This window comes from Pan troglodytes, chromosome 18 (genome assembly GCF_028858775.2).
Source record: "Pan troglodytes isolate AG18354 chromosome 18, NHGRI_mPanTro3-v2.0_pri, whole genome shotgun sequence".
Lineage (NCBI taxonomy): Eukaryota > Metazoa > Chordata > Mammalia > Primates > Hominidae > Pan > Pan troglodytes.
The window spans coordinates 46960864-46988835 of record NC_072416.2 but is presented as its reverse complement, the minus strand read 5'-3'; the positions used below and the strand labels follow the sequence as shown (position 1 = coordinate 46988835).

General features: G+C 43.3%; 1 long non-coding RNA gene across 2 annotated transcripts in view; it reads right to left on the bottom strand.

Moving 5' to 3' along the window:
* LOC107968733 (uncharacterized) overlaps positions 1 to 27972 on the bottom strand; it is a 94395-nt gene that overhangs the window by 12407 nt on the left and 54016 nt on the right. The window contains exons 4-5 of one of the 2 annotated variants that reach the window (XR_008539796.1): positions 3678 to 3796; positions 870 to 2877 (exon numbers count right to left, since the gene is read on the bottom strand). The exons of the other annotated variant lie outside the window; for it this stretch is intronic. This is a non-coding gene — a long non-coding RNA (uncharacterized LOC107968733). Of the gene's footprint in view, positions 1 to 869; positions 2878 to 3677; positions 3797 to 27972 lie in introns of those variants that run through there. 2 annotated transcript variants of the gene reach the window in all.

The window sequence follows — 27972 nt, the reverse complement described above, 5'->3', positions numbered from 1 at the left end:
GCAGGACCATGGAGTGCCTCTGCCCCCTGAGCATGAGTATGGCCATGTGACCCGCTTTGGCCGCTGCAATGAGTGTGGAAGGGCCATGTCACTTCCAGGTGGGGTGAGACTCTGATGACCTGTGGCAGTCAGCCACAGCCTCCCTCCCCTGGACAGCTGACCCATGGTATCGAGGACGGTGGCCCTGGATGGTTGCCCAGACCTGAAGCCAGGTTCATGTGAACAAGAAATAAGCTGCTGTGGCACTAAGAGACTTGAGGTTTGTTTTTACTGCAACATATCTTAGCCTATGGTGACACAAGGACGATTTCAGAGCCCCAGTTCCTCACAAGACTCAAATTTATTCCTGGAAGTCAGGCAGAATCTTCCCAATCTCCACGTAGTTCAAGGCACCTTCCTCATGCCCGGCCAGCGCCGATCTGGTTCCCACCCTGCAGGTTCTGCCAGTGGTTACCATTGATTAGCCCTGATATTTCTCCAGGACTCTGTGAAACTGCTTGAGTCTCCTGTCTTAGGTTGTCCATCCAATAGTGCTGCAAGGCAAACAAAGAGTGACCCCAGTGAGCTCATTTTGCAGAGGCAGAAACTGAGACACAAGTGAACCAGATAACTCAGGATGGGCTTCCAGCCTGGACCTTCTAGGCCATCGTCTTCCCATCCTAGGAGCTGAGGAGGGTCCCCGTGGGGCTGAGAAGCAGGGGGTGCTCTGAGTTGCAGGCCACAGATTTCTTTTCTTCCTTCCTTCCTTTCTTTCTTTCTTTCCTTCTTTCTTTCTTTCTTCCTTCCTTCCTTCCTTCCTTCCTTCCTTCCTTCCTTCCTTTCTTCTTTCTTTCTTTCTTTCTTCCTTTCTTTCTTTCTTTCTTTCTTTTCCTTCCTTCCTTCCTTTCTCTCCCTCTCTCTGTCTCTTGCCTTCTTTCTTTCTTTGTTTTTTTTTTTGAAACAGGATCTCACTCTGTCACCCAGGCTAGAGTGCAGTGGTTTGAACACAGCTCACTGCAGCCTCCAACTTCCAGGCCCAAGCAATCCTCTCACCTCAGCCTCCTGAGTAGCTGGGAACATAGGCGTGCGCCAACCACACCTGGCTAATTTTTTTATTTTTTATAGAGATGGGGTTTCGCCATCTTGCCCAGGCTGAGAGATCACACATTCCTGATCTTTCCTTGGCCATGAGGGAGACTCTACGTTGTTCACACCAGGCTGCCACAGAGCAAGAAGGAGGCAGCCTGGGGCCTTGGGCACATCAAAACTCTTCTCCAGTGCCATCCCCATCTGTCCCCTGCCCCATCTGCCCCAGGCACATGGACAACTTGACAGTGTTGCTAGCAGGCCAGGCTCCTGCTGCCTCGCAACTCACACAGGAGTTTCTTAACTTCAAGAGCTCTACCTCTCCCCTTTGTGTTTGTTCCACATCAACTCTTACTCATGCTTCTGAGCTTGGCCTGTATGTCACCTCTTCAGGGTGGTCTTCCCTGATTTCCCAGACAGGTGCTGCACCACCTGCTCCCACACTCCTGGCGCGACCCCTTCATGACATCCTGACCTGTCAGCAATGTGCTCGTCTTTGAAAAACGTCCACTTCCCCTTCTAGGCTGTAAGCACAATGAGGGTACAGTCCCTTTCAGTTTTCTTCATCCCAAGGTTTTGAGCATAAGAAGCCACACTAAATATTCGTAGACAGCGTGAATAAATTGTCAAAAGCTGTACAAACAGGAGGGATTTTTGTCTGTCTACATTAAATGGCAATTCCACCTTCCCCAGCTTAGGAAGGATTTCACGGATCCACTCACCATAGGGGCTTGATTGCATTTTAAATAAAAAGACCCCGTCCCCAGACACTGTGGGCAGCCTGCATCAGAGCTTTTCCCTGGTAATGAACTTCCCTGGCATTATTGCTGCATTAAATTGTGTTAATCAAATGGGAAGTGGTAAGCGGTTTTCCTCCCCGTGTAATCCTTCCTGAGCTGTACACTCTCAGTGGGAAAATGAAAAGGCTGACACGAATCAGAGTCCAGGACGGATCAAAGAACAGCAGCAGTTTTGATTTGTGTTAATTTTGCATGTACAAGAAAACCCTCCTCATTCCTCTTTATTAAAAGGAGGCAGAAGCATGACAATAACATGCTGTTTGAAGAGCGACAATGAAAAGCAGAACATTTTGCTCAGACACTAAAGAGGCAGAGGGAAAGGAAGAGCAACTCACACAATGTCACGCTGTCTCTGTACCTGAGAACAAAGCCTGTTTGCTAAACTTGTTTGAAGGATCCACATTTTCAGGTGTGGGTGGGTGGGCGAGAGCTTTGCTTTCCTTTTACACCCAGTGGCCTGCAGTTCAGGATTCAAATGAACTCATCTTTCATTCCTTCTTTCAGGGAAGAGTCACTAAACTCTGTGCTGGGCATAGAGAGATGAGCGAGCCACAGCCCTTACTCTCAGGATGCTCCTAGTCTGCTGGGACAGTGGAAATAAATCCAGGTGCTTATGCTACCAGTGGGGGGGTGCTGTTGCAATGGAGGAAGGTCTCAGATGCTGGGGAAACACAAGGGCAGGAGACGGTGCTAGGCAAGGGAGTTGGGCCTCCAGTATCCACACTGTCCTTCCCCCATGGAGCCTTGGCCTGTGGTGAGCGTGGACAATCAGCTCTGAAGTTCTCCTTCAGAGCCAAGGAGTCTTCCAGTTTCTCAGCCTCAGAAAAATTTCCCCAAATGTAAGTGCTTCTCAACAGTTTCTAGTATCAATTCACACACTTAACAAAGACCATTCAGAGCAGATCTGGAGCAGGTGAAAAGCTCCACTCACGTCTCTCATCTCAGAAGTTAGGCTGGTGAAGCCGCAAGATCTCACCTACCATCAGGGACTCTTGTTGAGACTGTGCAAGATCTTGGGGAAGGAAGAAAAGACAAGAGGGAAGTAAGTCAAACAGGCAAAGCAGGTCTGGAACAGGCAGAGCTCACTCCGGTTCCACTGGAGTACTCCTCCCTTAAAAGTCGGACACTTAGGAATTTAGAGCATCGTTGCCGACTAGGACAGTTAAAGCGCAAATCCCCTTTACCGAGCCCTTACAATTTTCCAGGCACAAGACATTCATTATTTCACTGTAATACCACCTTTAATGCCCACTTATCACAATTATCAGATGAGGCAAGTGACTTTCAGAGAGATTCAGTAATGTGCCTGAGTTCACGCAGTGACAGGGCCAAAATTTTTGATCAGTTCACCCTCAAGCCCATTTTATTTTCACTGGAGCCTGCTGAGGGTTTCTGAGTGCACTTGCAGTATTTTATGTGGTTTTATATAAGCTAGAGAGCAGCAAAGCACAAGTGGCCCAGTTGCCCAAGATTTTTAAAAAGTCATTACATTTTCAGACTGTTGGTTGCTATGGAAGACTGTGCCCTTTTGGTATTTGGGAAACATAGGAACCAGCAAGATTGTAGAGCCACTGTGGCATTTCACGTGGCACTGGTAAGCTAGACACCTCTGATGAAATTGGGGTCCCAGACGCTCCAGAGCCCTTGTCTCGGGTAGGCCAGGGCTGCTGGGATGGGGAGTGAAGGGAAGGACACTGGGCTGGAAGCAGGACATCCTGGCCCAAGACGCTTCTCTGCCATTCACTTATCGCAGACCTTTAGGCAGTGATGTTTGTCTGCATTTGTCCTTCAGAAAAATGAGGTTACTTATACCTGCTAGTTGTAAGGATGTTGTACGTAATTAGTGATCAAAGATGATGACTGTGAATACCTCCCAAATAGGACTCACTCCTCAAATGTGGAGAAGTGTCAGGGTGTCAGCTGAAATGGATCTGGAATGAATCACAGGGAAAAGAAGGGAAAACATGCTTATCACATGTAGCCAGTGTGAGGAACAAGAATGCAACTCACATAAAAAGAGCAGAACAGCCAGGCGTGGTGGCTCACTCCTGTAATCCCAGCACTTTGGGAGGCCGAGGTGAGCGGATCACCTAAGGGCAGGAGTTTGAGACCAGCCTAGCCAACATGGTGAAACCTCAGCTATACTAAAAATACAAAATTAGCCGGGCGTGGTGGCAGGCGCCTGTGATCCCAGCTACTTGGGAGGCTGAGGCAGGAGAACCGCTTGAACCCAGGAGGCAGAGGTTGCAGTGAGCCAGGATCACACCAGCACTCCAGCCTGGGTAACAGAGTGAGACTCCGTCCCAAAAAAATAAATAAATAAATAAAATAAAATAAAAGCAGAACCAGGTGTGCACACACGTATATCTCAATAATGAGGTGGGGAAATACACTTTCATCCTCCTTATTTATTTACTAAAATATTTCTGAGTATGTGCTATGTTCCAGGCACTAAAGAAAGACCAATAAACAAGAGAGGCAAAGTTTGTTATTTCATTGAGATTAACGGGAGTTGACCTAAAACCAAGTACTTAATAGATCATTAGCTCCTTCCCATGATGCTCCACATTGACCTCAGGATGAGTCTTTTTTTTTTTTTTTTTTTAAGAGTAGGGACCTCCCTCTATTGCCCAGGCTGTAGTACAGTGGTGCAATTATAGCTCATTGCAGCCTCAACTTTCTGGGCTCAAGGGATCCTCCTGCCTCAGACTCCCAAGTAACTGGGGTTACAGGTGTGCACTACCATGCCCAGCTAATTTTTCTATTTTTTGTAGAGACAAGGTCTTGTTCTGTTTCCCAGGCTGGTCTTGAACTCCTAGGTTCAAGCAATCCTCCTGCCTCAGGCTCCCAAAGCCCTGGGATTAGAGGCATAAGTTTTAATGGCTGCATAATATTCCACTGTTTGGATTATCATAATTTAGTCTCCTACTGTTTGGCATCTGGGTTTGTTTCAGATTTGGGGGAATTACTCAAATTTATGTCCACATTAATAAATATTTCCTTAGGATATGAGCAAAGAGGTGGAAATGTTGAGTCAAAGGGTATAAACATTTCTAAAGAGTTTGCTATACCTATTCCCAAAGCTAGCCCCAATTTCTACCTCCAGCTATAGGATATGAGGCTCAAAACGCAGGCCTCTTGGAATTAAACTAGAAATCAGTAACAAAGATATCTGGAAAAAAATATTCAAGTATATAGATATTAAATAAATAACATACTTCTAAATAATCCGTAGGTCAGAAAGAAATCTCAGGGAGAATTAAATAATAGTTTGAACAAATAATTGAACAAATATAAAACACAGCATGTCAAATTTATGGGATGCAGCTAAAGCAATGTTTAAAGAGAAAGGTACAACATTAAACACTTATATTTAATAAAGTCAAGGTTTCATATTAACAACCTAGTATTTATCTTTTAAAAAAACTGAATGAGATAAAAAATCCAAAGCAAGCAGAAGAAAAGGGAGATACTGAGTGGAAATCAATGAAATTTAAAAAACAGAAAAATAGAGAAATAAAAAAACAAAATTGGTTGTTTGAAAAAATTAATAAAATTGATAAAAGTCTAGCCAGAGTCTCAAAGAAATAGAAACAACACAAATTACTATTATTTGGGATTAAAGAGAAAATTTCACTACAGATTACACAGATGTTAAAAGTTTAATGAGAAAATGCTACGAACAGCCATATACATACAAATTTGACAGATTAGATAAAATTCCTCAAGTCCTTGAAACCACAAATTACTAAACTCATCCAGAATAGACTAAGTAGCCCATTATCCACAAAGAAATTGAAATTATAACTTAAAATCATCTGAAAATGAAAACTGCAGACTCAGATTGTCTCTCTGTGAATTATAGCAAACATTTAAAGAAAATTTTCTACACATGTTGCTCCAAAAACATAGAAGAGGAAACACTTCTAACTTATTTTAAGAGGCCAGAACTACCTTGATCCCCAAACCGGAAAATGACGATGCAAGAAACCTACAGACCAATATCTCTCATGAATATAGACACAAAAATTCTCACCAAAATATTAGCAAATCCAGTCCAGTAATATATTAAAAGGATAATGTATCATGGCCAGATGCAGTTTATCCCAGGAATGCAAAGCTGGTTCAACATTTGAAAATCAGTCATTGTAATCTTCCATATTAACAGATTAAAGAAGAAAAATTGCATGGTCCTACCAATTGATACAAAAAAAAAAAGCATTTTTAAAAACTCAACATTTATCCATGATAAAAACTCTCAGAAAACTAGGAATAAAATGGAACTTCTTTAACCTGATAAAGGACATCCACAAAGAAACTACAGCCAACATCGTATTTAATGATGAAAAAAAAAATACATGCTTACATCCTAAGATAGGAAACAAGAAAAAGATGTTCACTCACACAACTCCAATTCTCCAATTTGTCATGAAAATCCTGTCGTAGGTAATAAGGCCAAAACCAAAAAAGACACAGAACTGGGAAAGAAAGAAATAAAATCCTCTTTATTCATAGATAACAGAACTGTATACATAGAAAATCCCAAAGAATTCTATCTTCAAAAAACGCAAAAACAAAAATGAGAACTATTGAGTTTAGCAAGGTCAAGAGTTGTTTACATGCCAGATATGAGCAGGTGAAAACTGGAATATTAAAAAATAACATGTACAATAGTTTCAGGAAAACTAGCTACATAGATATAAATCTAACAAAGATGTATGCAAGATCTGTATGCTGAAAACTACAAAACAATGATGAAAGAAATTAAATAAGATCTAATAATTGAAGAGACATGTTGTGCTCATGTATTGGAAAATTCAACATGGTTAAGATACCAGTTCTCTCCCAAAATGATCCAGATATTTAATGCAATTTCAATCAAAATCCCAACACGAATTTTTATAGATATAGACAAATTAATTGTAACATTTACAAAGAAAGTCAAAATAGCCAGAAACCTTTTTTAAAAGAACAAAGTTGGAGAATCTCATACTGTCTGCTTTTTTTTTTCAACTTTTATTTTAGATTCAGGGAGTATACGTGCAGATTTGTTACCTGGGTATATTGCATGATGCTGAGGTTTGGAGTACAAATGATCCCATCACCCAGGTACTGAACATAGTACCCAAAAATTAGTTTTTCAATCCTTGTCCCCCTTCTTCCCTCCCTTCGCCTTCTAGTAGTCCTCAGTGTCTATTGTTGCCATCTTTGTGTCCATGAGTACCAATGTTTAGCTCTCACTTATAAGTGAGAACATGCAGTATTTGGTTTTCTGTTCCTTAGGATAATGGTGTACAGCTTCAGCCATGTTGCTGTAAAAGAACATAGTTTCTTTCCTTTTTATGGCTGCATAGTATTCCATGGTGTGTATGTACCATATTTTCTGTATCCAATACACTGTTGATGGGCAGCTAAGTTGAGTCCATGTCTTTACTGTTGTGAATGAACATGCAAGGGCATGTGCTTTTTTGGTAGAATGATTTGTTTTATTTTGGGTAGATACCCAGTAATGGGGTTGCTAGGTTGAATGGTAGTTTTGTTTTAAGTTTTTGAGAAATCTCTAAACAGCTTTTCACAATGCCTGAACTAATTTACATTCCCACCAACAGTCCATAAGCATTCCCTTTTCTCTGCAGCTTCATCAACATCTATTTTCTAAAAATTTTTTTAATGATGGCTATTCTGACTGGTATGAGATGATATCTCATTGTGGGTTTTGATTTACATGTTTCTGATGATTAGTGAAGTGGAGAATTTTTCCATATGTTTGTTGGCCACTTGTGTGTCTTCTTTTGAGAAGTGTCTGTTCATGCTCTTTGCCCATTTTTATTAGAGTTATTTGTTTTCTGATTGTTCAGTTGTTTAAGTTCCTTATAGATTCTGAATATTTGATCTTTGTCAGATACATAGTTTGCAAATATTTTCTCCCATTCTTTAGGTTGTCTGTTTACTCTGTTGATGATTTATTTTGCTGTGCAGAAGTTATTTAGTTTAATTAGGTCCCACTTGTCAATTTTTGTTTTTGTTGCAATTCCTATTGAGAACTTAGTCATAAGTTATTTCCCAAGGCTGATTTTTAGAATGGTGTTTCCTAGGTTTTCTTCTAGAATTCTTATAGTTTGAGGTCGTCATTTAAGTCTTTAATGCATCTTGAGTTAATTTCTGTATATGGTGAAAAGTAGGGGTCCAATTTCATTCTTCAGCATATAGCTAGCCAGCTATCCTAGCACCATTTATTGAGTAGAGAGTTCTTTCTCCATTGCTCATTTTTGCCAACTTTGTAAAAGATTAGATGGCTGTGCATGGCTTTATTTCTGGATTCTCTATTCTGTTCCATTGCATACTATCTGATTTTAAGACTTACTATGAAGCTATAGTAATCAAGATGGTACAGTATTAGACAAAGATAGACACATAGATCAATGAAACAGAATGGAGAGTCCAGTGATAAACCCATATAAATAGAGTGTATTAATTTTTGACAAAGGTGCAAAGGCCATTCAATGGAGAAAGAATAGCCTCTTCAACAAATGGTGTGAGAACAACTGAACACACCTGTGCCAAAGAAAGGAGGAAAAAGAGACTTAACTTTTTTCTTTTTTTAAAAAAAAAGGAAGGAAGGAAAGAAAAGAGAAAGAAAAGAAGGAATGGAGGGAAGGAGGAAGGAGAAAATACATTGATATATATCTCACACCTTATACAAAAATTAACTCAAAATAGACCACAGATCTTAAATATAAAACTGTAAAATTTTTAAAAGACTACATACGGTGAAAAACTTTGTGACCTTAGGTGAGGTAAAGAGATCTTAGACATTTTTTGTACCAAAAAAAAAAAAAAACAATAAAAGAAAAAAGGTAATTAACTGGACTTCACTAAAAAGATTTTCCTCTGCAAAAGACAGGTAAGAGAATGAAAAAACAAACTACAGAAAAGGAGAAGTCATTTACAAATTACATAACTACTTGTACCCAGAATATTTAAATAACTCAAAACTCAACAATAGGAAAACAACTCAATTAAAAAGTGGGCAAATATTTGAACACACTTCACAAAGAAAATATGTGGATGGCAAATAATTAGATGAAAAGATGATCAACATCATTAGTCATTAGGGAAATGCAAATTAGGGCCACAGTGTGACACTACTGTACGCCTATTAGAATAACTTAAGAAAAAAAGGAAAAAACAAGCTGACTATAGCAAGTGCTGCTGAGGATGTAGTAATGAACTCTTTCTTACTCATTGCTGGTTGGAAGGCAAAATAGCACATCACTCTGGAAAATAATTGTGGTAGCTTCTTACAAAGTTAAGCATACACTTAATATATTATCCAGCTATCTCACTCCTAGGTATTTACAGAAATAGAAACTTGTCTTCAGACAGAACCCTGCATATGAATGTTTATAGGAGTTTTCTCCATAACCACTCAAAATTGGAAACAACCTAAATATTCTTCAATGGATTAAAAAACGTGGTACACCTATACAATGGAAAGCTACTCAGCAATAAAAAGGAACAAACTACTGATGCACACAGCAACATGAATCTCAAAGGCTGAGTGAAAAAAGCCAGAGACAAAGGTTGCTGCACACCCTGTGATTCCATACATATGAAAAGCAAAACTGTAAGGACAGAGAACAGATCAGTGGTTGCTAAGGATCAGGACAGGGTGAGGGTTTCACTATGAAGGTATGCATGAGGGATTTTCTGGGATGATATAACTGTTCTGCATCTTGACTGTAGTCACGTCTATGTGTTAAAACTCTTACCATTGTACACCCCCATAAAGGTGATCTATTTTACTATCTGTAATTTAAAAAAATTAAGCCTCTTGATCCAGGCTTCTTCCCACTACACTACACAGTCTCCAAAGAGGCCAGGCATCACTCTTAGCAAGTGCTGGTCCATCACAATTTTACTTTACAGAGTATAATGCATAGCTGTTCAATTTTGTCTCCCAGAAGCAATTTTCTCTCTTAATTACAACTGTATTTTTAATTACAAAAACCTTGCTTTCCATTTCGGGTGTTCTGGGTGGAAGAGTAACTAATTTGGGTCATAAGAATGCTGTGCTTTCTGCATTCTGCACCTCAGTCATCCCAAACTTTCATGGTCTCTGCCTATTTCTAAACCTCATGCCAACACTTCTCATCAGTTAGGCTGTGTGTGGTTGCAAATAACAGCTTTCTGAAAATAATATGGAGATTGTATTATCTCACAGGACTGGAAGCTCAAAGGTTTAGCAGTATAAAGATTGATTAATTCTATGAACACATGCATATAATCAGGGCTTTACTATCAAGGAAAAAGGCAATGAGAGAGATAGTTTAGGCATTAGACAACCAACAGTGTCTCCTGAATTCTCTCCCCTCTGCCACTATATCCTAATAGTCTTTTTATTTTTGAGAAGGAGTCCAGCTCTCTTGCCCAGGCTGGAGTACAGTGGCGCCATCTTGGCTGATGGCACCCTCTGCCTCCCAGGTTCAAGCGATTCTCCTGCCTCAGCCTCCTGTGTTGCAGGAAGTCAGGGACCCAGAACTGAGGGACCGGCTGGAGCTGCGGCAGAGGAACATAAATTGTGAAGATTTCATGGACATTTGTCAGTTCCCAAATAATGCTCTTATAATTTCTTATGTCTGTCTTTACTTTAATCTCTTAATCCTGTTATCTTCATAAGCTGAGAATGTATGTCACCTCAGGACCACTATTGTATAAATTGATTGTAAAATGTGTGTTTGAACAATATGAAATCAGGGCACCTTGAAAAAGAACAGAACAGCAGCGATTTTCAGGGAACAAGGGAAGACAACCATAAAGTCTGGCTGCCTACGGGGTCAGGCAGAATAGAGCCATATTTTTCTTCTTGCAGAGAGCCTATAAACAGATGTGCAAGTAGGAGAGATATCGCTAAATTCTTCTCCTAGCAAGGAATATTTAATATTAAGACCCTAGGAAAAGAATTGCATTCCTTGGGTGAGGTCTACAAATGGCCACTCTGGGAGTATCTGTCCTGTGCAATTGAGATAAGGACTGAAATACAACCTGGTCTCCTGCAGTACCCTCAGGCTTATTAGGGTGGGGGGAAAACTCCCACTGTGGTAAATTTGAGGTCAGACCAGTTCTCTGCTCTCGAACCCTGTTTTCTGTTGTTTAAGATGTTTATCAAGACAATACGTGCACAGCTGAACATAGACCCTCATCAGTAATTCTAATTTTGCCCTTTGCCTTGTGATCTTTGATTTTGTCCTTGCCCTATTTCCTCAGAAGCATGTGATCTTTGCTCTGCCTTTTGCCCTTTGAAGCATGTGACTTTGTGACCTACTCCCTGTTTGTACAGCCCCTCCCCTTTTGAAATCCCTAATAAAAACTTGCTGGTTTTGTGGCTCAGGTTGGCATCACGGATCTACCAATACGTGATGTCACCCCCAGCAGCCCAGCTGTAAAATTCCTCTCTTTGTACTCTTTCTCTTTATTTCTCAGACCAGCTGACACCTAGGGAAAATAGAAAGAACCTACACTGAAATATTGGGGGTGGGTTCCCCCAATACTACTATGTAGCTGGGATTACATGCACCTGTCATTGAGCTGATTTTTGTATTTTTGTAAAGATGGGGTTTCACCATGTCAGCCAGGCTGGTCTTGAACTCCTGACCTCAGGTGATGCAACTGCCTTGCCCTCCCAAAGTGCCAGGATTACAGGCATGAGCCACCATGCCCAGCCACCCTAGTAGTTTTCTAATATTAATAAGTTACTCTTTGCCCAAAGTAACCCACACCCATTTCTGTAGCTTGTAAACAAAGATTCCTAACTGTTGGGCAGATCTGATGAGATGTTGTATCACCATTGAAATGCAAGACCCTGGAGTCAGGAGCATGTTGGACTGCTCACCACTGTGTTATATCCCCAGCACCTAGAACACTGCTTGGCATATGGCAGCAATAGAAAATTTGATTGTCAACCAACCAATCAACAAAATGACTAGAATATGGGCTGTGTGATGGCACACATTTTTGTTCATTTTGTTTGCTGTTAAATCCCCAGTGCCCAGAACAGTGCCTAGAACATGGTTGTCATTCAATAAATATTTGCTGCATAAATGTATGCATTTCTGGAGCATCTGCAGTGGGCCTGGCTCTGCATTAAAGTCTGGAAATATAGCTGTAAACAAGTCAAACAAGCACTGACTCCCCAGAGATATTTGGGACACACAAATAATTAGCCTTAAGAGCTTAAGAAGTGGAAAAAAAAAAAAAGATGTCAGAGTACAACTATTCCATGGCTACGGTAGAGAGACGTTAAGGTGGCTCCTAATTTTCTCTGCCTCCTGGTGCCCATGCCTTTGTGTAATTCCCTCCCCTTGAAGTGCATGTGGGACCTGTGACTTGCTTCTAATCAGTAGAATATGGGAAAGGTGGTAGACATTATTCCCATGATTATGTTACATTATAAGACTCCATCTTGGCCAGGCATGGTGGCTCACACTTGTAATCCTGAGGTCAGAAGTTTGAGACCAGCCTGGCCAACATGCTGAAACCCTGTATCTACTAAAAATACAAAAAATTAGCCTGGTGTGGTGATGGACGCTTGTAATCTCAGCTACTTGGGAGGCTGAGGCAGGAGAATCTCTTGAACCCAGCAGGCGGAGGTTGCAGTGAGCCGAGATCACACCACTGCATTCCAGCCTGGGCAGCAAGAATGAAACTTTGTCAAAAAAAAAAAAAAGAGCTTGCTTCTAATAGCCACTCTCAGGAACAGAGAATGCGCCTCTGAGAATCCAAGGGCAAAGAGGGCCACTTTCCTCAGCATTGATCTGCCCTTTCACATTGCCATCTGCTCCCTTCAGGATGTTCCTCAAGAAAAAAAGGAAGAAACCAAATAAAATTAAAGATGTTGCCAGATGTTCCCAGCAGAAGCAACATCTTGGGTGAAAATTTCTGAGGCCCACTGATACATTAATTGGTGCCAGGAGGTTGGGGATGTCAGGAAGAGGCAGATATAAAATGCATGTTTTTCTGGAGACAGTCTCTAGGAGGAAGACTTCACTCCAGGACCCCAGGTAGAGGTCATAGCATCGCAAAGCAAAATATTGGCGAAGCCCATCACCACGCTCTAAAACTGCTTGGATGGCATCTTCCCCACTTCACCTCTTGGTGTCCTGAGGGGAAGAATCTGTGGTTATCTTTCCTGCATTCATTCTGTTGCTCTGAATGCCCTGTCCTGTCTGTTTCGTCCACTTAGCAGATATTCTGGAACCTTCCACCAGGAGGTCTTCAGGGCACTTCTAAATCCATGTGTCTGAAACGCAGCTCTCCTCTTCCTCCTCTCCATGCCACCCCTTGCCATGCCTGCACTGTGCAACACGGGCAGCGCATGCAGTGTCCTCAATCCTGGTTTATGGCATCCTGATTCGCTTCATCCCTCAAGCCGGAAACTGCACTCATTTCAAACTTCTCCCCTTGCCCATCTCCTGCATACAATGAACAACCTGTTGTGGCTTCTGACTGCCTCTGTAATCTGCCCCACCTCCTCACCCATCAGTCATTGGCTGTCACCATCTCTCTCCTGAATGACCTCTACCATCTTGGGTGTGATCGCCTTGTCCAACGACTCTGTCCTTCCCAGTCATTCCTCACACAACCCCCCAAATTCTCTTTGTGAGGCACCACCCTGGTCTTGCCACTCCCCTACTCACAAACCTTTGAGGGATTATTTGCTTCCTCCTCAGGGCATCGAAGGTCCATGGCGATCAGAGAGCACCCTCCCCTTCCAGCTCTGTGGCTCTGCTCCTCCTCTGCCCCACACCCGCATCAGCATTCCCCTGTGCTCAGTCCTGCTAGAGTACAGATCGAACCACCTGACAATTGCTCACATGCTATCTCCTCCGGGCACTGTGACTCTTGACAATCCAGGACCATGGTTTCATGCATGTATCTCTCTCTCTTCAATGGCTCACTGCTTCCCAAGGCAAACTGCTCCCAGCCAGTTCAGCTGACTTCATGGTCTTCCTCCCACACGTTTGCCCCTAACCCCAACCTACTCCTCCTATTATTGCCTCTACTTGCTTGCCCCCTTAGACTTTGTTCTTGATACCCAAACCTCACTCATTTTGTAAGCCTACTTCATCCATGCAGCCTTCCTGGTAGCTCATGTTCATTCTCGTTTGCTCTATGTTTCCAGAGTGGAAGCTCCACATGAGCTGTTATCCACTTTGTGTAGTCTACTGTTCCATCTCCACTGCTTAGAACAATGCATGTTTTCTAAGATGAGGAAAGATGAGAAAAGAAAAGGAAGGAAAAGGGAGGAAGGAAAGAAGGGAGGAAAGAAGGAAGGGAGGCAGGGAGGGAGGGGAGGGGAGAAGAGGGGGAGGGGAGGGGAGGGAAGGCTGGCCTTCCAGGTCTAAAACGTTGCTATATCCTAGTCTTTGTTTTTCCTTATTGTTTGTGCATTTGTCTAGCCCACATAAGAGGTCAGAGAAAGGAGAAAAATCATTATTGCTTGAAGTGATCAGAGGTATTACAGTTTTCCGGACATAGGCAGGACATACCATGCATATACCAATTCAATAAATATTTACTGAGCACCTACTCATGGTGCTAGACACTAGGTACAGTAGTAACCAAGACAGATATATGGCCCCTGACATGAACGATGTGATAATTCAGCAATCAAGAGTGCTGGGGTAAGGGAAGAAGCAGAGGTATTTAGTTGGCATTCACTAGTGGAGCTGTATTGGTTGTTAAGATACTAAAATAAGTCCAGGCTCTTTTTAAAATAGCTACTACCTTGAGCTCCCCCCAAAACTCCTCTGCAACCTCCACTGCCCTGGGCCATCTTCTGAGAGTCTCAGATCTCCCTACAGCTTGAAAATTGAAGGGTTCACACCTGGCAGAGCAGGGCCTGGGTTATATAACTGGCATTTGTTCTAATTCCATGGTGCCTTTTGCCATGTAGGTTGTTACATATTTTGAATGTCACCTATGGGTAGAAGGACAACTGGGATGTCAGGGTGGGTTAATCCAGTGAGGACTTGGCCCTGTTTGCCCTTTTTCCAAGTGTGCTTTTTTAACCTCCTCTCCATATGAGAAATAAGGACCTAAAGGCGAGGTGATTTCACCATGATGACCAAGACATAAACATTACCGGGAAACTCAATTCAAAGTTAAAAACGAGCCAAATTCCAATGTGGAGAATCTAGGTAGGGATCAGCTTATTAAAGAGCTCAAGGCCATTGTAAGAAATTTGCAAGTGAAAGTCAACACCAGGGCTTGGACCCTTTCCTCAAGGCAGGCAAACTTCTGGAACTTTCATTTTATTTTTGTATAAATGCCAATATCCTCCTTGTGATATTATGTTATAATTTTGCAAAATGTTTTCATTGGGAGAAACTGGGCGAAGTGTATAAGTAATCACTCTGAATTATTTGTGACAAATGCATGTGAATCTACAATTACCTCAATAATCATTTTGATTTAAAAAAAAAAAACTTAAATTCAGTAGCTTTCTTCTCATACTGAAGGCCTGGTAAGAGACTGGCAGGGTCTTCTATAAATTGAATGGTAGGCCAGAATGGGTGTGTGGGATTGGGAAGACCAGAGGTCCTCCTGCTCAAAAGGCAATAGGGGGCCTAGGGCAGCTGTAAAACATCCCCACCTGAAGGCTCCAGCAACCCAGGCTCAGACCCCAGTTCTGATGTCCCATCTGCTAGGACCACCAGCATTGTGGCCCATCCAGATTCTTCACTGGCCCTTTTAGTGTGCAAAGGATAGCAGTTGTTTTTATCTGCCTAACAACCCTTCCATCCTGCAAGAGCAAACTGCTTCTGCTGCTGAATTCCCCCTTCCCATGCCACATGTTTGTGGAGTGGCTGCCAATCCCACTGCCCTGCCCAGTGGGGCAAGGAAAGGACATAAACACGGGCCTGGCTAATCATAGTCTGCCTCCCCATAGGCAGCAATCTCTGGCCCAGGATTGGCCTAAAGACCAGAGCTGGATCAATCAGAGTCCATTGTGGATTTTTGCCTCCCATGTGGCTGGAGAAACACTCTTTCTTTTGATGTTGCTGAATTAGATGATGCAAGCCTGGATCTGGGCAAGGTAATGCCTACTCTCCCTGCACTGCAGGGACAGAGTCCATCAGTGGTAGAAGCGATGGGGGCCAATATGAAGAGAATCCATGAAATGAAAGAGAGGAACAGAGGAAGAAAGCAACCTCACCTGAGCCTCTGGAGGCCATGGTCTCCAGTTACATAAGACAGTGCATCCTGTGCACTTGAGCCAGCTTGCATTGGGTTTCTGTCACTAACCCATGGCCTAACCTTTCATGAAGCAGGCCTGTGAACTTACACTGACATCCTCAGTACACAGCATGGACCAGTTGGTCCCAGCAAAAACCTTCCAATACCTTTCCCCATGGCCATGATACTGAAAACAGAGACATGTTTCTAACAGAGACAAACCATCAGTTTCATGGATGATAAATGGATGAGACTGCAGAAGGGCCATGGCAAGGCAAGATGCGGCATCCAATTCTCACATACACATAGATCCTGCACTAAGATCCTTGCAGTCCTTCCGCTGAGGGAGCTGGCTGTTCCAAAAGATTAATATTGTTTACATGAGCTATTAGTGTCTATGCAAAAAAAAGATGAGCCTGGCAGAGAAGAAGATTTGATGTAAACAACTCCATCTCTATCTCAGAGTTGAGGTTCCTGCTCTTGGCACTCATTTCTGGGATAGTTTGTCAAAATATCTACTAGGTGTGAACAGCATCCTAGGCACTGTGGGAATGGAGAGAGATAAGCAAGACTGGAGTCTTTCCCTCAGGAACATGGGCTATTTGGGAGGACGGGCACCAACAATAGATGTAGCACAGTGAGGTTAAAAGCAAGGTTCTGGAATCAGAAAGTTTAGGTTCAGAATCCCAGCTTGGCCCAACCTATGAGCAGCCAGGAACCAGACATAGACATCAGCCACATTTCTTTAGCAAGCAACAAAGACTCTGTGTTTTTGTGTCTCAGTTTTCTTCCCGGTGAAGTGAGAATAACAACAGTGCCTATCTCAGTGGTGCGGTGAGGATTGAATGGGATAACACGTGTAAAATTCCTGGCAGATAGTGCATACTTGGTAAATGCTATCTGTATCATTTTTATCATAATCATCACCATCGTCATCATCATCAATCATTAGTACTCTCATTATCACCAATACTACAGCGAGGACTTCAGAATAAGCCATGAAGGAAGCCCGAGTTCCGTGGGAATAAGGAGAAGAGAACATAACTGGGGGTCCCAAGAAGCATTCTGGACGAGGTGCCATGAGCTGGACCTGTAAGTATAGATAGGTGGTGGGGAGGACATTCTCAGAGCTACAAGGCCAGAAAGCATTGAGACTAGAACCAGGGTCATTTCTGCTTTTCTAATCACCTGGGATTTAGCATTGCCCATCTCACAGAAGGAAGGGAGCTACCCAAACTCCCAAACACCCAAGGTCTGAACCACATTATTGCATATCTTGGACTTGCTGCTAGGTCTACAGTTTGGTCCTAGGGCCTGAGAAGGCTCATGTCTTGTCCTCAAAATCCTGAAGTGGAAGGAAGTGGCAGCCTGCCATTTCCTCTCTGAGCCAGAACTTCAAGCCTCATGGAGATGTGCTCCCTAAGCCCCCTGCTCAATCTTGTTCTTCAGATGGCTTCACTGTCCAGCTTGAACAGGTCCTATCCAACACAGCCCTTAGCATGGTGCCTGGCATGTGGCAGACTCTCAGCACATGCATGCTGAATAAATGAACTCCTTGAGCATACTGTAGCCTCAGTTAACCCTGAGCTATAGCCTCTGTGACTGGTGATAAGACACATGAAATCTTGGCTGGTCCATGGGTCATCTGACTCATTCCTATCTGTGGGCAACCAGGTGCCCAGAAATGGACAGCAGGCCCTCTTGGGATGTGTTTTCTCCTCTAGGTGGTTTCCCTTCTGAGAGCCTCAAGAGTCTCCACTTGGCCACATGACTCTAGAAGTACTTGGAAGGAAGTCCTTATCAGAAGAAGTCTTAGGTAATGGCTATCCACCCACACCCTCACCCAAACACACACACAATCTAAGGTAACTCAGTGGATATCTGTTGTTTCTGCTTGCCCAGACTCATTCTTCTCTTGTTCTAGCAATGGCTACTTAGCTGTCCTCTGAAGAAGGACCTGTTCCTTACTCTTCCTCTGTGTGGTTAGGGTGTGGCTGACACCTATCCCCACTTGTTTCACAGGTGGGCACTTAACCTGAGCTTACCCAATCTTCACATTCCATCTCCCTGGCCACGGTGATTGGTTCAGGGGTAAAGAAGTGATCCCAGCTGGTCTAATAAGGGAAAGATTTGAAGCTTAGATGGAACTATTGGGACTAGAAGCTATCTTTACAGACATGGGCCCATGGCTGCCTGCAGACAGTTTGGTACTTCATGAGGACAACCTGTCCCAGGGTGAGGCCAATACAGAGGAGATCCGAACTGGGATATGATCAAGGAGCATTTGAGTGGCTGGAGCTAGCCATGCCTGAAGCTGACATAACTTGGTAAGACAATACTCTTTTTTGCTTAACCCAATTTAAGTTGGGTTTTCTGTCGCTTGCGACTGAATGAGTCCTAATGGCACAAATAGGGCAGCATGAAGGCCAGCTCACGTGTCCAAGAAAACCCTGTCTTGAACCCTAGATCAAAGAGGTTTTGTTCCTGGGAACTTGTCTTTGTTCCTAGGAACTTGTCTTTTCTGCTCATTCGACAAATATTTGTTGAGCCCCTGTGAAAGAATTGGGAAAATATTTCGATCTCAAAAATCGCAAGAATGACTAATGCACTGGTTATCTGGGTAGTCAGGGATGGATCTCTGAGGAGCTGAGTGGTGAGATCTGAGGAAGTAAAGACATGCACAGTGGTTTAGTTGGGCAAGAACATGGCATGTGGCTTGGGTTTGGGCTTCTGTCACTATAACTCACCAGCTGCATGATCTTGTTGGGTAGGCATCTAGAACCCTCAGTTCTTCTACTTTTAAAATTGGGATATTAATTGGCCAGGTACAGTGGCTTATACCTCTAATCCCAGCACTTTGGGAGGCCAAAAGGGGCAGATTACTTGAGATCAAGAATTCGAGACCAGCCTAGCCAACATAGTGAAACCCTGTCTCTACTAAAAATGCAAAAATTAGCCAGGCATGATAACACATGCTTGTAGTCCCAGCTACTCGGGAGGCTGAGGCAAGAGAGTTGTTTGAAGCCAGAAGACAGAGGTTGCAGTGAGTTGACACCACACCACTGCACTCCAGCCTGCACAACAGAGTGAGGCTCTAACTCAAAAAAAAAAAAAAAAAAAAAGCAGAGGAATATTAATATCTGTTCCACTGAAGCCAGCTGACTGTTGTAAAAGCAAGCAGGCAAACAACAAACAAACAAACAGAAACAAAAAGTGATTTGAATTGTTAAAAGCAATATATTTTTGAATGAGAGAAAATCATTATATAAATTGACATGAGGCACCTTAACTTCTGACCAAGATAAAGTAACAGATTCATCTCCCCACCTTAAACAACTAAGAAACCAGACAAAATATATGGAACAATTTGTATGCCCTTGTTCACAATATCATTATTTACAATAGCTAAAACATGGAAGCAACCCAAGTGTCCATCAACAGATGACTGGATAAGCAAAATATGGTACATATATTCAATGGAATATTACCCATCTTTAAAAGAAAGGAAATTCTGACATGCTATAACATGGCTGAAGCTTCAGGACATTATGCTAAGTGAAATAAGCCAGTCACAAAAAGACAAGTACTGTATAATTCCACTTATATGAGGTAGTTAGAGTAGTCAAATTTATAGAGACAGAAAGTAGAACCATGGTGCCAGGAGTTGGGGGGTGAGGGAAAAGGGAGAGTAGTATTTAACAGGTACAGAATTTCAGTTTTCCAAGGTGAAAATCATTATGGACTCAGGATATGGTGATGGTTCCATGGCATTATAAATGTATTTAATATCACTGAACTGTGTACTTAAAAGTGGTTAAAATAGTAAATTTTATGCTATTTGTGGAAATTTTCTGTATATGTATATTTTACCACAATAAAAAATTTTTTTAATGTGGAACAACAATTTTCAGACATTGGACTACAGGCAGTGCAAGATTCCTGATAAAGAAACAAATGAAGTGAGCCCTTCAATTCTGTCAGCTTATTGCCTGGAAAGGGTTTTCAGGCTGCAGTGCAGGGAAGACCATTCCAGGCAGAGCTCAGTGGTCTCTCTGAGTTGAAGAGATAGAACTGGAAGTTTGGGGAAGGCAAGGGAGCTAGAGTTTGCAGGGCAGAGTACCACAGAAGAGAGATCTGCACAGAAAGAGGACTCCGGTGATTCCCCCTCTAGTGTTCTGCAGAGTACTGAACTGCATACACATGTGAGGGGGCTGTTCATGGCTGGGGAAAGATCCACTGGACATGAGCAGGCAGAACAATTGCTAGAGCTCAAATAGAGTTTGGAATGATTCGCATTCCCAACAGCCAGCATGGAGAAGCCTCATACTACATAGTGCATCAGGGAGAGTACTCAGAAAGGAATTGCCTCTCTAATAAAACCAAACTAGCTCTAAAGACTAGTCTGATACAAGCTAACAAAGCTTTTTGAAGCAAGTCTTAATGGGATCAAACAATTTTCAAGTAACTTATATAAATTTTAGAACAAAGCTCACAAACACTTAAAGGAATACAAAAAAATCCAGCTCAAAACAATGTAAAACTCACAATGTCTTTTACTCAGTCAAAAATTACCAGACAAAGAAAGCATCAGGAAAATACAACACCCCCCACCCAAAAAAAAACAGTAAAAACAGACCCAGAAATAACACAGATGAATATAAGTGGTAGAAGAGGACATTAATAGAGCTATTATAAATGTACTGCATATGTTCAAGAAGGTAACAGAAACCATAAGAATAAAAAGAAGAAATGGGGGAAATATCAAGACCCAAATTGAACTTCTAGAGATGAAAAATAGTGTTTAAAATGAAAAAACAAAAAGCACTTGAAAGAATTAAAATTGACGTGAAGAAGGTGAGGAGCATCCAAGTTGAGGGTACTTTGCCGAGATGGAATGAAACCAAACTGGGTATGAAAGGTGGGATTGCAAGTAGAGCATCAGCAGCATTTCAGTCCCACAGCACATCAGCCAGCCGTCTTACTTCAGGTCATAATCTGCAAAGCCATATACAATGGGCCAGTGTAAATCAGTGCCAATGCAGAAGAAGGAATGTCACAAGCGTCATGCACCGCTGCTTCCTGAAAGACCCATGGACTGAACCACAATTCCAACTTTGCCTGAGATTACTTTCACCTGCTTCTAAGAATGAGCAAAAAGCCCAATAGCTAACTGCACCTTCTTCCCCTTCTCCCTCCATCAAGATCTCCATGTCCCTCTTCCCCTCACTCTGCCATCGCTCGGGAGTTAATTTCACTTTGGCTAAAGATAATCAAAGGTACCAGGACTCTGACACACACAGCCATGGACAGGGTCCTACACAGAGGCTACTGCCAAGATTTAAATGCTGAAACAATATACACAGGAACTGTATCAATGCAGATCCCTCTCTAATGAAAACCTGTGGTTAAAAAAAAGTAAATAGAAAAATCTGTCCTGCTACTGGCCCCTCAGCAACAGCACCAGGAAGTCGTTCAGGATCTACCCAGAGAATCTACTCCACATTTGCCAAGAAGATGCCCTTGTTTTAATTCCATTCAGCCTGGAAACTCCAGGGAATATTCAGAACCCTAGAGACAGAAACAATATAACGACAGTCATTTCTCTCTGAAACAACAATTTGTATTTTCATATCTTTGATACACAGTCTAATACTCAAATCAATAGGCCAATGGAGATTCACCTAGTGCAAGTTTAATAAGGAAAATTGTTAAAAAAAAAAAAAAAAGATTTGGAAAGCTAGAGATATTACCTGCAGCTGTGTTAGATTGTGAAGGTGGGGTTAGGTTGGCTCTTTCTTTCTTCCCCAGTGTAATGAAATTGAGAAGCCAAACCTCTGAGTTCATTATAATCATATAGAAATGGGAGTTTCTGGCTGCTTTTTGCTCCCTTTTACCCCTCCTACCTTTACCCCAATCAATACAACAAGTTTTATCTTCTCTGATGAAAGCTCAAATTTCCGGCTATTTTTGCAAGTTAGGCTTCTTCAAGTCTGGTCCAGCTTTGCAGATCTGCATAGGTAATGGACTATTGGGGTGGGGTGGCATGGAGGAGTGGAAACAGAGAAGACAATGTGATGGCTATGGCTGTAGTCCAGGTAAAGCAAATTAGAGGCGTGGGTTTTGGAAACCCAAAGCAAATGTCCCAGGGGGTGGGTGGCAACATGGATGAAAACAAAATCTGTAAAACAGAGAAGCTACACAAGGTCGAGGAGAACAGAGAAGTTGGGCAGCAGGTAGAGGATTGTTCTTGCAGAGTTCTTTTCTTATCCCATCACCGTGGCTTCCTCTTGAAGGTGACATGATTCCCTGATGCCAAGGTTAAGCTCCGTTCATAAAGACAATGGCCCTGGCTTCTTTAGGAATAAGAAATGTGACCATGCAGCCTCCATATTAATGTTTGATTGGAACAACTATATTTTAGGCTCTATCCATTCAATAAATATTCATTTATTTATGTAAACACCAGGCATTGTTCTAGGCCCTGGGGATACGACAGTGAACACTATCGACTAGCTCATGGAGCTTGCATTCTGGTAGGAGGAAATGGAAAATAAATAGACAAACAAACAAGTAAACAAGAAAACATCAGATAGTGAGGATGCTATAGGGAAAGTTGTAAAAGGGCTACTAAAGCTTGGAATGGCATTTCTGAAAGAAAAAAAAAGTGGTGGGGAGGAGGTAGTATTTTAGCTGAGATTAAATGAAAGGAAGGAGCCACTGTGTGAAGATCTGGGGGAAAGTCCTTCCAGACAGAGGAAACTGCAAATACAAAGACCCTTAGGTGGAAAGAAGTTTTGGTTGGAAGAATAAAAATGAATGTCTGTGTGGTGAGAAAGTAGTGAGTGAAGGGAGAGTGATATGAGACAGTTAAAAAGTTAATCAATATGAGTATCATGTAAGAACATGTGGGTTTTTATAGAAAGGAATTGTGTTAGGAAACAATTGTCCTGAGTTATGTTTTGGAAAGCTCTTTCTGGTTGCTGCATGGGTAACAGACTGCTGGAATGGGATAGCATGGAGGCGCAGAAGCAGAGAGGACAGTTAGAAAGCTCTGGCTGGAAAGCTACAGCTGTAGCCCAGGCAAGGGGTGATGGACATTTGAATTAGGATGGGAGCAGAGAGAGGGTGAGAAGTGGTTGAATGGGGTATATTTTGGAGGTAGAGGTAATGGGATCGGCTGGTGCATGTGGTAGGGGAGAAATTGCAGGAGAGGATTCAGGGATGGCGCTTAGGTTTTGGCTTTGAGCAGTTGGTTGATTGGATGTCTTGCCCACTCCTGAGATGAGGAAGACAGGAGAGAAATCGAAGTCCTGACTTGAATGTCTAACACTGAGATCTTTATTTGACACTCAAGTGGAGATGTCAGGAAAGCACTTGGATATAGGCATTAAGAGCTGAGTTGTAGGGACCTAAATTATCTGGACCAGCCTTCTAACCATCTAGCTCTGAATTCCACTCCCTCCTTCAGCTCGGTGTTCATGTACTCAGCAAACACCTGGGGAGTGTCTACTGTGCTCTACGGCCTAGACTCAGTGCTGATGGAGTTACAGTGACATGAGCAGGGCTTGAGGCAGGACCTGTCCACTCAGCCCTGGATCTTTGGTATATAATGGGGCTATCTAGATTTTATTTTTCCTGCTGAATGTCCACCCCAGTGAATATCAATGCTCTACTTGTTTATTCCAGGGTTTTTCTCAGTTTGGTGTCTGTACAGAGCACCCTTGACATAACTAACTCCATCTTAGAAAAAGACTCCATTTTATATTTCATAGGGCCCTTTGCCAACGAGGATAAGATGTTTCACTTAAGAAACAAATAAAAAAAAATAAAGACTGCATCCAACCAGATAAGGATACACACAAGTGCACTCTCCCACAATCTGTTCTCGCCAGAGGACTCTGACTATAAAGGAGCAGGCCAGGCCGGGCGCAGTGGCTCACACCTGTAATCCCAGCACTCTGGGAGGCCAAGGTGGGCGGATCATCTGAGATCAGGAGTTCGAGACCAGCCTGACCAAAATGGAGAAACCCCGTCTCTACTAAAAAAACAAAATTAGCCGGGCGTGGTGACACATGCCTGTAATCCCAGCTACTTGGGAGGCTGAGGCAGGAAATTACTTGAACCCAGGAGGCAGAGGTTGCAGTGAGCCAAGATCGTACCATTGCACTCCAGCCTGGGCAACAAGAGCAAAACTCCGTCTCAAAAAAAAAAAAAAAAAAAGAAAAAAAGAGCAGACCTTCCGCAGCTCAAAACGGCCGTCTTCACTGGCACTGTCTTGCAGTTACTCGTGATAAGAACTTGGCCTCAGCCAGAAGGCTCTGCCACATCCAGGACTCTTCTTCCCAGACAGAGAGACCCATGGAAGAAGTACCAGACCAGGACTCCTTTTGTTTTCTTCATTCTCCCTGGACTGGCTCATTAACCTTTACTCTCCTTTTTCCTCTTCGTGTTAAACGCTATTTTGTTTAGTGTGGAATGTTCAATCTAGAACATGTGTATATTAAGCATACTATTATATATGGTTTGCAATATTGACTGACTTGAAGAATGGCTTGATCCTGTGTGCCTGTGGGCTCTGACTCCTGAGTGAACGAGAAGTCCTGAAGAGGAGGTTGTGGCTTTTGTGATTGAAGCAGCATCAATAAAAACCTGACATTGCAGAAAGACAAAAACATGCATGGACCTGATTGTCTCTAACCTTGCACCACTCATGACCGTGTCCCAGAGGCCCCCTTGGGAAAGAATCTCAGAGTCATTACTCAAGTCTCCTCCAAGTGTTTGCCTAGACCAACTTGATTACCTCCAGTGATGGAGCACTCACTATCTGTGCTCTTTGAAGCAATCTGAGAGGTCTCTGGAATTGGGATTCTCAGGGGGAAACAGAAAGCCTGGAGTCAAATTGCCAACATTCACAGCTAAGTGATAAATCTGGGAATTGTAAGCAGCCAGGAACCTTTAAGAAGGCCTTCATGGAGGGTCTGCAGAAAGGCTCCATGCTACCCCCAGGGGCTTACATGTAGCAGCCCTGTGCACCTCTGGCCAGCCTACACCTAGAAACGGTTGGGTTACAGCCCCAGCTCCAATACTTCTTAAAGAGGGTGACAAGGGCAGAATGTATAACTTCATATTGGAGATAATTTTTCTCACGTTCCCAGGTGTCTGTAGAGATGGGTCTTGATTAAGGTTTATTATCCTCCTGAGACTGGCAGAGCCACATAAAACACCCACAAGCTTTATTCATGGACTTTCTTCCCTTTATGGCCAGATAAAAAAACAGTCCAATCCTCCCAGCTCCCTAGATGGAGAGAAGGAAAGCCAATCCTAGGGACCCCCTCACTGGTTCCAGGAGGCCTGCCTGGGCCTGTCCACATCCCATCCATGAGGCATCAGCTGCCCACCTTCCCCCTCCCTCAGCCCCCTCTGCTGTCACGTCTCACCTCTCCTGAGTCACCCGAGCTTTAATTTGGGCTAATCTCCACTCCTGACTCAGGTAGGGGTGGTGGTGAAAAATCAAAATGAGGACACAAGCTGTCAGGAATAAGACAAGAGAGACTTGTCAGTCTAATCAACTTTATTAGCAGTGAGTCACAGGAAAGCCTCCAGCAGCTTCCCCCCTTTTCCTTGATGCCTCCCTTTAGTCTCTATGAAGTTGCCAGCAAAGCAGATGCAACCAAGCCAGGGCTCAATTAGCACAGAGGAGGTAGGAGCGGGTGAAGCTGTGTGGCACCCCCAGGGGACAGCACAGACACTGCTGTGATCAGGGCTGGCAGGAGGGAGGCGGCGGCCTGGTTGCTTCAGGTGAGGGGCTGAGGGTCTTCTCCCCCTGCGGAGGGGGAGGCTGTGAGGTTTAGGGACATAGTTTATAACCTCTAGAATTCTGGGGCTGGGAGGGATGGAAAGGCCCCATCTAAGCTAACCCCTTGCTTTGAGCCAGGGAAGGATCTTTAACAAGCCCTGCCCAGACCGGAAGGAGAGCACACATCACAGGACGATGGCCTGGATCCCTGGTGGATTTGCAGCTCCTGGTTCTAGATGTTGCTGAGACCTGGCCCTGAAACCACTTGCCTGGGGGTCTCAGATCTGTGTCCTCATAATGCATCTTCCCTTTTCTGCTGTACAGCAGCTTAAGTGGTTTTGTTTCTTGCAACCAAAGCAGTCTTGATTAAAAGAGTCTGAAACTATGGCATTTTGCAACATGGACCTACTGAATAAGCCTCCAATCTGGATTTTCTCTAAGCCCTAGAACTATATATCTAACTGCCTGGTGGACTTCTCCACTTGGGGTACTATAGGCCCCTAAACTCAATAGCCATTTTATTGTAAAAGTCCAAACATTAGAGAGAGTGCTAAAGACCCCCTGAACCACATCCCATCCCCAGTCCCCTCCTTGGAGGGGAGCCCCGTTAGTGACTGGTTTGCATGAGGCCAGATCTTTTTAAAGGCATTTGCATGTGAACACACGCATATAGATATGTAGATGCATGTGTGTCTGTTTTGTTTACTTAAATGACTTTATAGTCAATATATCATTTGACAACTCACTCTTTTCCTATTCAAGTAAATATCAGCCTTTTAAACTGCTGCATATTATTTTACAAGCTGGATATACCGTAATTAATTTAATTATTCCCTATCACAGGACATTTAGGCTGTATTCTACTTTTATTTTTTTCAGTCACAGAGAGCACTGCAGGGGACTTCCTTGTAAAGATCCTTTGGGACACATGCCAGGGCTTTTTGGGGACAGGCATAGATAGCTGGACTTGTAGCTCCCAAGAAATGGATTCACTTCTGCCCTCCTCACCCACTATCCAGCCCGAGGAACCCAGGGGTCTTTCTTTTCCCTTTCAGCCAATCACCAGTGCTGACTGGTGATCTCACCTTGCCTTCCGAATTCACAGCTTCTCATCCGTTTCATTGGGCCCGCTCGCCTTCAGACCCACCTACCCCCTGCCTCAACCATCACCATGGCGGTTTCTCACTGGCCAACCCCCAAGTTCAGCCCTGGCCCTGGCTAATCTGCTTCTACTCTTTGATAGAGGAACTTACTGAAAATGTAAACTTGATGAGGTGGTCCACCACCTAACCACAGGCTCCTCAGCATCCCAAGAAAAGGCCCAAATTCCTCACTGTGGCATGCAAGGCACTTTGTTGTCTTGGACTGTTTTGTGCTGCTGTGACAGAAACCTGAAATTGGGTAATTTATAATTTACATAAATGTATTGGCTCATAATTCTGAAGGCTGGGAAGTTCAAGATCAAGGGGCTGGCAACTGGTAAGGGCCTTCTTGTTGTGTTATCCCATGGCAGAAGGGCAAAGAAAGAGAAAGAGATCAAACTTGCAGCCTCAAACCATTTTATAACCAGCATTAATCCATTCATGAGCGTGGAGCCCGCATGATCTAAACACCTCCCACTGGGCCCTGCCTCCCAACACTGTTGCTTTGGGGATTAAGTTTCCCACACATGCATTTTGGGGTGACCCAAGCCTGGCAGTGGTCCAAGCCTAGCTTCCCAGGCCAGATCATTTCTCTGTCATTTCTGCTGTAACCCTCTAAAAACACAGAACTGGCTGTAGTCCTCCACTCACCCCCACTCTGCCATTTCTTGACTCTTGACTTTTGCTCATGCAGTGATTTCTTACACCACTAGACTCAGTTCAGGTGTGACCTCACCCAGAGAGCCATCTCCAAAGCAGAATCAGATGCCTCTCTCAGGTCCTCTTGAAGCACACTCTGGCCCCTTTCGCATGGCACTTCTCACCCGTATGTTAATTATTCATATATGCACGTATCTGTTCTCCCACCAGACTGTGAGCTCCGTATGGATGAGCACTTGATTTCTCCCACCACAGTGTCTGCAGAACACAG